Source organism: Ipomoea nil, unplaced genomic scaffold (assembly GCF_001879475.1).
Source record: "Ipomoea nil cultivar Tokyo-kokei standard unplaced genomic scaffold, Asagao_1.1 scaffold2759, whole genome shotgun sequence".
In the NCBI taxonomy this organism is placed as follows: Eukaryota; Viridiplantae; Streptophyta; class Magnoliopsida; order Solanales; family Convolvulaceae; genus Ipomoea; species Ipomoea nil.
Genome location: NW_017619187.1, coordinates 75,973 through 87,332, shown reverse-complemented (window position 1 = coordinate 87,332; position 11,360 = coordinate 75,973).

Genomic DNA, 11,360 nt, shown 5'->3' with positions numbered 1-11,360 from the left:
AAATAACTGAGAAATAGCCTCAACTGATAAGAATGCTCTTAGGGGTATAAAAATAATTCCTTATAGCATTATAACTCAGTGGTTAATTAAAACTACAATTTCAATTGATATAATCCCCAGCAAACGAAAAGTAAGAAGAAAGATAAATAAAGGAAAAAAAGAAAGACGTAGAGTTCCATTTCTTACTTCTATTACAGTAGCATTATCAACATGGCTTGCTGGGATAATGATGTAATGATTATTACAGATTTTGTTTGTGATGAATGTATGAAGTGGATGACAGTGGATGTGTAGGACTGGGATTGAGACTGCTGCTTTTTGCTTAAGCATAATCAAATAGCTAGTGCAAAAACTTTCCTTTTTTTCCCTTTTTTTTTTTTGGATGAAGATGAAAACCGTAATCACTATCCGAAAATATGCACCGGGTAAACCTTATCTTGTGACTTTAGCCTGCAAAAAATCATAATGAGGTAAACTAGCTAGGTTACCTATCACTGACTGGCTCAAACAAAGACAAATAGACTGGTGCCACTGAAAGTCAAACAATCACTGTCTGAAATGTGCATCGGGTAAATCCTGTCTTGTAACCCTAACCAGTAAAGAAACACAAGGAGGTAAACTAGCCAGATTACCTATAACTGATCAACTCAAATCAAGAAGACAAATAGACCGTTGCCAGGCCACCGGAAATCGAACTTGGAACGCTGTGGTTACCTGCTCCAACTTTCCTTTCTTTAATATTATATATATTTGTGAATGTATCACTGTATCCCCAGGCCAGAACTTGATCAGCTTTTCAACTTAATTATTGAAATCACCTTTAGGACTTGGTAAAGCTTCAAAAGGAGTATACTTCTAGCTTTGTGGCCCTTCAAGTTACATCTTGTCATGTTTTTGCTTTTAATTTCTGCTTTGCTTTTCCTTTTGCTTTCTCTTCTTTTTCTATTATGGACAGGTATACATACATGCATACACCACCCCTCTCCCTCCACCAACAACTCAAAAAAAAGTTGATTTCACACTTAGTATATATCTATCTGGTCATCTTTATGGGACATTTTATTCTATCTGCTATTCTACTGAAACCCTTTGTTTAAAATATATATATTTGTATATTGACTAGCACTGGAAGTGGAAGGTTAACTTTCCTCTAATGGAGGTTGTTTTTAAACTAAGATCCCTTTAGATTGCATCAGCAAATCTGCATGCCTTTTCCAGATACTGTGTATAGGAGTTAACTTACAGTAGAGTAGGTAGTTTGAATTGAAATTTTATGTATAAAAGAGTAATTTTAAATTTATTTTCTAAAATATGGGGCTTTTCGGCATGTCACCGTATGGTCAAACCTAGGTATTTTGAGTTGTCATTGCCACATCATACGTTTTATTGTATCATCATAATTTTGAATTGTTATTGCCACATCACACGTATTGTCATATCATCAATAAGGGCATCCCTACTAATTAGAAATATTGGTTTTTGCATAAGGTGTTGACCACTTCTCTTTGCACCCCGCGAGTGTGTGCAACACATGGGAACCGTTGGGCATGTTGCACACGCCTCTTGAGCGCATATGTGCAATAAAATGGTACTCAGTGGCGCATTGATCTGAGTGTTTGGTTATTGATATTACCTTTTGCAGGATTTGTACTTGGGCATTTGGTTGCCACCACAGTCACACTCAGACTTTCACCACTGAGCTATTCCTCGGGAGCGGGTGGAGTTGAATATCACTAATAGAGATGTTCTAATATATCATACACTTGCCATGTCATTCTCACTATGACAATTGTCCTTACCACATCATTATTGTCATGTCATACGAAAATGCTTACAATTACTAATCCCTATTAGTCATTCCTAATTTATTGTTTTTAAATAATATTTATTTTTGCGAATTACTAGTGAATTAGTTGGCATATCATGATTCATGAGTTTATATTGAATCTATGTATTCAACAAAAAAGATGATACTTCAGGAAATGACTAATAGGGATCTCTAGCATGGTCTTCATGTTATATATATATTTATTACTTATAAAATACATAAGGAATGTTAAAAAATATTACAGAGTATTAATAAAAATTAAACCATGATTTGACAAATTATTTTAAAATTTTGCTCAGTGACAATGAATTTAAATCCCATTAAAAACATACCTAGAAAGTTATTAGAAGACTTTGATCGATCAGAGGAGACGAAGACCAAAGTAGGATCCGATTGACGGCGCCACTACCTCCGCATATATGATTGCTTCTGACTAAAACTCGCGGTGACATGAGTCTTGCCATTTCTCTTCAGTCAAGAGTTGGTTTTGAATTTTTAATCCTGAAAATTATCTAATTATTCGTCACATTAAAAAAAAGAATATTATTCCTTTTTAACTTTGAAATTTATGTATTTATTGGTGACATTAAAAAATAGGTCCCACCTAGCTAACATACAGAAAAACCATAGTGCCCCAGAACATATTGAAGTGAATATATAGACGGAAGAAAATGGTGGATGAGAATCAAAGAATTTGTAGGTCGAAATGGATGGCCACTTTGGTACGTTCTTTGTCGCTAGATGCTCCTTAAACAATGTCCTACCTATATATATAGTATGACAAGCATCTTTAGGAAAAGCATATATAGGCTCCGCATTAATGGCAGTGTAGGAATTATGTCTAAAGTGAGCAGATCCCTTGTGCGTATCGGCATTTGGCCCTGTCTGCTAAACCGTTGAGTTACTGTGATTTACATCCTCCCAAATACTCTGTCAGGCGAGATGTGGGCAGTGTTGCAAAAATCCCGCTTAGGCACCGATTAATCGACGCCTAGGCGCTAGGCGCTAGCCGGCCGCCTAGCGTATCACCATAATCGGTGATCTAGGTTGCTGGCCGGCTAGGCGGCTGCCTAGGACCAACTAGGTCGCCTAGTCGGTCGATTAACTATTGTTCCATTATTTTTTAAATGAGTTATTTCACTCAACACGACATCATTTTGAATGTAATAACCCTATATTGTTCAAACTATATATGTTTTTTTAAGTTAATATTTAATATTTTAGTATTAACTAATAAAGTATTAAATAATTTATAATTACCAGATCTTAAAAAAATTTTTAAAAAAAATAAACAAATTTTTAAAAAACAAAAAATAAAATAAAAAACGCACTAGCGTCTAGGCACCGATGAATCCCCGTCTAGACGCCTAGTGATTTTTTCAATCATGGGTGTGGGGAAACTTAAGGTTGAAAATTCAATATTTTTGGGAGAAGCATATATAGGCTCCCATCAACCCTTTGGGAGCCTGCTGCTAAACAATGTTCTCTTATTTTATTTATAAGGTTTTCAACTTCAGTACATGATGCTTTTTGAATGGAACATTCCATTATTATTTTAACGATCTTTATAAAAAGTCCTTGGGCATATATATATATATATATATATATATATATATATATATATATATATATATATATATTATGGCCTGGCTTTATAGTTTATATATACAAGGGTGGGATCATATTCTTCCCACCTCGATCTTGTATTTTTTTTTTTTTCTAAATATCTTTCCCTAATATAGGAAATTATATATATAGTCCAACTTTAACAATTCCACAAAAGGATTCAATTTTATATGGAGTTAATACCCAAAATCGTCCTCGACTATAGTGGTTTTTCTCAATTTCGTCCTAAACGACTTTGGTGACCTAATATCGTCCCAGACTTTTGTGTTTCGCTCAATTTAGTCCTCCATTTGTTATTCCGTCAAATTGGTGTTAAATTAAGGGACAATTCAGTAATGTCAATATTGATCTCTCTTTACTTTCAACTTGTGAAGTGTGGAATTCCTCTTTCTTGTACGAATTACACCCAGAATTACTCCCGGACCTGCAAATCAAATTTTATATTCGCAGTTTTAGGAGTAATTCTGGGAGTAATTCGTAAAAAAAAAAAAAAAAGATTTCGCAGTTCACATGTCTATGAGTAAAGAGATGCCAATATTAAAATTACTGAATTGTCTATTTATTTAACACCAAATGGACAGAATAACAAATGAGGGACTAAATTGAGTAAAAACACAAAAGTCTATGACTAAATTGAGTGAAACACAAAAGTCTGGGACGATATTAGGTCACCAAAGTCGTTTAGGACGAAATTGAGAAAAACCACTATAGTCGAGGACGATTTTGGGTATTAACTCATTTTATATATGTATCTGATTGAGAGGGAGACCGATATTTCTAATGCTGATATCTAGATGCAACGTTTGTTTACAGGGCGTTTGGTTGGAGGAGGGGAATTATGTGGGAAAGGAATTATAATTCCATGGGAGTTGAATTACTGGGAATAAAGTGGGAATTTAAATTCCAGTGTTTGGTTGACAGGAATAGAATTACTGGGAATTTTAATTCCAATGTTTGGTATACATGGGAATTGAAAGGGAATAAGTAGTATAAAGTCAAAAATGTCCATTATTGTTGTTAGACATTAATTTTAGGTTAAAAAAGGAAGGGGTAATTTTGACTCATCACTATCTTTTTTTCCCAGGAATTAAAATCCCATGGGGGGACATGGGATTTTAATTCCATGAAAATGGGGGAATTGCAATTCCATGGAATTGCAATTCCCTCCAACCAAACTACGGAATTTAATGGTCTTTGGAATTAGGTGGGAATTAAGTGGGAAGGGAATTTAAAATCCCTCCAACCAAACGCCCTGTTAGGATATTTTTGGCGAAACAAATATTTGGAGAATTATTCACTTTTAATTGGTTCCAAATTATTAGCTTACTTTCACATTTAGGCGCTGTTTGGTAAAATAGTTAGCATATCAGTCAATTTTAGCTTGTTTGATCACTGTTAGCTGTTTGACTTGGTTAAACAACCAATATGAGTGTTTGATTAATTAGCTTTTTGTAACAGCTTATTGCTTTAAAAAACGGTTCAAAGCCGCTTTTTCGATCACCTTTTTGATAAAGTCATTTTACATGTAATCAGCTAGCATCTAATTTACCAAACACTGTCCTAGTCTTTAAGCACTGAGTATTATTTTTGCTATATTTGGTACCTGCTTTTTAATTTATCCTTTTTTTTTTTGCCATATATATTTATCTATCTAGTCAAATCTTATATAGAAAATAGTTAGAATATGTCATATTTTCAAGAGTTAATTCCATTTTTGGTTATAGATTTATAGGTGATAGTCCACTTTTAGTTTTTTTTTTTTTTTTTTTTTTTTTTTTAGAATATCTTCATTTGATCCTATTATTAATATGACATGACCATTTTTAATCCTCCATCGACAAAATCATTGAAATGTCGTTAAATACAAAGATATTTTGATATTTTTTATACAAAGTAGGTTGACATGCTATATTTTTAATGTTTAGTTTTTGAAAAAAAAAACCATTATTGATGATCAAAATGTCCTTGTATTTAACGATTTTTAAATTGTTTTTTGATAAAGGTCCAAAAATGATCATGTCACAATAACACTAGGACCAAAAGTAGATGTTATAATTAAAAAAAAAAAAAAAAAAAAAAAAAAAAAGAACTTAAAGTAATCTGTCACCTATAAATCTAGGACCAAAAAGAGAATTAACTCTATTTTCAATTCAGAACCATGTCAATTTGACTGCCTTGGCACTTTATGAAGATAACATATGGTTACATATTGAATACGTGATGCATTAATTTGAATGTTTAATATTGAAATTTTGGTTGGAATTATTGGATGTAGAAAAAAAAAAAATGAAAGTCGTGCAGCAAATGTGTTAAAAATAATATTTGACAAATAAATATAAAAGTGAACTAGTGATAGTTAGTAAAAGTGAAATAATTCAATATTTTGATTAGTTGATCATCAAATCAATGAACTTTTTTGAATAATTAATTAATTAAAACACATGAACGATACAAATTTATCTTGCCAAGAATGTGTGTATCGTTTCTTAATATAAATGCTCTATTTTTAAAAACTTATTTTACAATTTATAAGTTATTTTGAATTGTAAAATAATTATCAGTTTTATTTTATAAATACAATATGTTAAAATAGGCATTGAGCTTTTATTTTATTTTACAAAAATCCCTTTTGTCCCTCCCTGGTCAAATTCCCAATTTTCACCACTCTTTAAAAAATAAAAATATGTGAAATGTGTATATTATATTATTATGAGCATATATTAAAAATTAAATAATTTCTTTAGATAAACTTTTTTTTTCAAAAATATAAATATAAATATAAAACATAACATATCGGTTCATTTCTCTTCACTGTTAAAAATAAAATAAACATATACAAACAATTTTAATGATTTTTAACTTTCAGTTTTTTTTTTTTTTTTTTTTTTTTTGAATTCTATATATCATAGAAATTAAAGTGAAAATAAGCCATATATTATTTGGCAGTTTGGCATATAAATAACGGTCTACATACGTTCAGGCAACCAATCTTTGTACGTTTATGGACTATATTGTACTGTTGAACATGAATGGCCATTAAATTAATTCTTTTCCATATAAATGGCATTATATTGCGTGTTGTATCACATGAAAAGTGAGACATAAATAAACAACAATTTATATTCAATTTGAACTCTTCTCGTTAAATAAGGCCCACCCCATTGATCAATCATTATTGTGTGAAGTGTGAACCATCCACATAGCTATGTAGACCATACTATCAAATAATGTACATTCAGTACACAAATAATATATCTTTAATATACTAAAAATGTATATTGTATTAAAAAATATACATTATTTGAGTACTAAAAATATATTATTTATATAATGTAAATTCAATACACAAATTAAATAATATACTTTTAGTTTATTAAAAATATACTTTTTGTTATGATCCATATAGTATTGTGTGGACCATAATTTGTATCTCCTCCCCTTTATTGAGTCGTGTTAGTTGTGTTGCACAATGGAATGGGGACCAAACAAAATCAATTTGTTCTTTAACCCAAAATAAATAAATAAATAAATCCTTGCCGCCAATGGGATTTAAGGAGAAACACACGTATCAAATGGGGGATGTTGCATCCATAAATACGAGTTTTATTTTTTAACAAAATAAGTAAAAGCGATTTTAAATCTTTTTTTAAAAAATAATTTTAATTGTAACCTTATGTCATTATTACGTTACGCATTTGTTCATATCATTATTGCTGCGTCATTCACTTGAATGTAATAGTATATAATTTAATTTGTTATATCCATGCATGTCAATTTTCATGGCACATCACTGCTGAAAATTTCGTGTTTATTGTCCAACGAAACAAACCAAAATTGATCTTTCGGCCAACAAATCGATCAAAATTGAAATTCAGAAAACCCATCGTCAAAATTACCGACAAACACAAAAAGTTGGACAGAAATAGCGTCCAACACCTCATTATTGAATAAAAAATTTGGACGGGTAACCCACCAATTTGATATGTGCTAATTTCCGACCATTTTCATCCATGCATAAGAAATCCCAACTAACAATTGGCCGGAAAAATTCACTCTAATATTCATAATTTTTCTTCCAACTGTTAGTCACAATTTCCAACCAAGCATTGAAAGAAAAACTCCACTACTATATTCTGTGAAGTTTCTTCTAACCGTTGCCCGAAAATTACAACCAACCATTGGCAGGACAATAATCCAAAATCATTATTGTTGTTATTGGTTGGCTGATATTTCTAATCTCTTCTCCCAATATTTCTAATCTCTTGAATGCTTGCCATCACTTGGTGAGACGGTGATGGAATGAGAGTAAAGCATGTATGTGGAGCAAAATCGTGCACTTGACCTTTTGGCAAGGAAATCGATCATTTCATCTTATTCATGGTTTAAGAGTGGTCATCAATCCCTACAGGTTACATCTTCCAAAAAATTAAAAAAAAAAAATAAAAAAAAAAATCCCTACAAGTTACACAAAATCAATAGAATGTGATATTCCAAAGTTTACATTCCTTTGTTTGGTTCATCTTATCTTACTTTTTCAACAGAGTATAACATTCCCTAAGAAATGGAAGATACCCTGCTATCCTTCACATGAAATTTTAAAGAGAATGTGTCCTTCACAATTCTTAATTAAGTTATCTACTTATCAAATATTACCATGGATATTTACAAATGTTGTCATTTTAATTCTAATTATTATAAAATATATTTTTATATTAACTTATTATATGTATTATATTTAATTATCTTTGTAATTATATATTTTATTTTATTTTTTATTACTTCATGTAAGCTTTTATATATATATATATATATATATATATATATATATATATATATATATTATGAAAGAGTCACTGATCATATCTATCCGCACTTTCACACGGGAGCTACTCTTTGCACCTGATTCTGTGCGTGTGTGTGTGCGCGCGCGTGTGTATCAAATCTAGATCAACAGCTCAAATCAATGAAAATTTAAAAAAAAAAAATGCACGTCCTCAATTAATGCATCCATCTTCTTCAGGTTTACTCCAAAGATAACAACTCCATTATTTGTTATTATATTGCTATCATATAATTTTTTTTCTTTTAAAATAGATAATTGAAAACAGCAAAACCTGGATCAAATCATTTTGAAAAACCACTGTACTATTGAGTAAAAAAAAACTATACAAATAGTGCACCTTAAGAAGGAAAACAACGCACCTTAAGAAGGAAAACCGCGCACCTAAAGCTTTAGGCCGACGCACCTTAAGCACATAAACCATGCACCAAGGAAAACCACGCATCTAAAACTTTAGACCGACGCACTTAAGTTTCAAAAATTGACGCAACTTAAGCACGCAACACAAAAACAACGTACCTTAAGCACAAAAACCACGCACCTTAAGAAAGAAAACCACGCACCATAAATTTGACCTAGATGTAAAAAGACCAAATTGTGACTGCGTTTTTTTAATCCTTGTTAATCCTGAACATTGATCTTGGCAAGATCAATGACTCTCATTTCACCCCATGTTCAAACCTGAGCACACCATCTGCATTTAATTTGAACCGTATTCATCATGAATAAATATTATATCCACTAAATTAATACATAAATCAAACGAGATGAATTATTTTTAGTATCTGTTAATATAATTGGATATAATTATCACAAAAACTTTAATATTAAATTTTTAAAATATAAAAGTTTAGATACAATTATCAAAATACATAAAGCTTTAATTTTTTTTTTTTTTTTTTTAGTAATATGCAAATATTTTAAGGTCAAAGGAAATGGAGTTATGGAGATCAATATTTTATTCGATACGGCATTATCAAGTAGTGTTGTCACTCTCATTATGTTTCTTCTTTGCTTTTCTTGTGGGGCTTATCAAAGATCATGACCCCAATCTAAGTATATTACCCAACAACAACAACATTAAAACTATTTTAAAAAATGAAAATTGTTGCCAAGGTTAGAGAAACGTAACTATAAAAGTGATGACCACGATTCTTATTCTTTTATTAATTAGATTAAATTGAGGGAATATAATTTAATAGTGAAAAATATGTATATAAAATATATAAATGTTAATTTAGGTTTGTTTGGCCAACTTAGCTAGAATACTAATTGAAAGTTGAAAAACTTTAAGTTAGAAGCTAAAATTTGAGAGTTATTAAGCTGATTTTTTTTTTAAAAAAAAATAAACATCTTTATAATATATATATATATATATATATATATATATATATATATATATATATATATATATATATATATATATATAGGGCTGCGTTCAGGTACAAACTGTCCATCCAGGAGAGAAATGAGAATGCATGTCATCCGTTCACGTGTCCAGATCTAACGGATGAGAAATACTGATTTTTTTAATAAACAAATTAAATAACACGGTGGCATTTTCGTAAATAATTGAACATCGAAGTGCAAGTAAAATGTGTTACAAGTGCAAGTAGCAGTTTCATATAGTGAACCTCAGTACAAGTAAAAATGTATTACAAGTGCATGTAAAATGTATTACAGGTATAAGTAAAATTTACACTGAGCATCAATACTAAGCGCACATTATAACTAGGTGCACCTAACGTTATAAGTAGTTGCATCTAGGTGCACGAATGCTAATAAGGTAAAATTACTTGTACTTGTAAGTGAAAGTATGTGCACTTGTAAGTAACTTTACTTGCAAAGGTGCACCAGCTACTTGCACTTATAACATATTTACATGCACCAAAGTTTGAGTTATTTACGAAAATACAATCGCGTCGTTTTTTTTTTTAAAATTACATCTGATTCGTTAATCTTGATATGTGGACAGCTGTCATGCGTTCTCATTCCTCTCCTGGGCGCTGGTTCGCATGAGAGCGTGCCCCTAAATATATATATATATATATATATATATATATATATATATATATATATATATATATATATATTCAAATTTAAATAGGTATATAATAATAATAATAATAATAATAATAATAATAATAATAATAATAATATTGTTGTTGTTGTTGTTGATGAAAAATAACACATGCATACTTTTAGTGCATGTAATTAAAATCATATTATTTAGACTGAGAGAGAACGTAAAAATATATAAAAGAAAAAAATTGAAGAAAATATGTGAAATATTTAGAAATATGTAAAAAGATTAAACAAATTACAAAAAATTATGTTTAAAATATATTGCATATTATTTTTAGAAAAATGCTATTTACCCCTTTAAATTTTATCCCTAATATTTTCTTCAATGATGTAGTTAATAATTTTTGGGTGTCTATGAATTGAATGACTCTACTATTAGTTAAAAATAAAGTTACTTGTCGAATTAGGAAATGTCATGTAAGGATGGAAATATTGAAGGGGAAAGTTTATTAGGGGTAGGTCCTAGGAAGAATGAGAGTAAATATAGATAATGGGAAAAATAAGGGAAGAGAGGTTAAGAATAAGAAAATGAAAATACTTCTTACTCCTCTTAAATTTCATTCCCATAGTTTCCCTCATGATGAGACTTTCATTTATTGGGTGTCTATTGAATTAACTGCACATCATTAATTTAAAAAAATTTAGTCAATAATCAAACCAATCAGATGATGTCACATCAGGAGGAAAAAACTATAAGGGAAATAAAGGATGGGTAATTGAGTATATAGCATTACTCTTATTACTCATAAGAAAACTAAGTGAAGATACTGAACTTTTAAAGGTGAGTCTTCGTCAATGAGAAGTGTCGAATCAAGATAGAAAAGTAATATTTATGTTGAAAAATGAACTGCTAATCAACAATAAATTGTTTGTTACTTAGAAAGAAGTGTCATACTTGTGAGAAAAAAATTATAATACTTTTAAATCAAAATGTAATATTTAGGATTGAATAGTTACGTATGAGAAAAAGTGTAATATTAA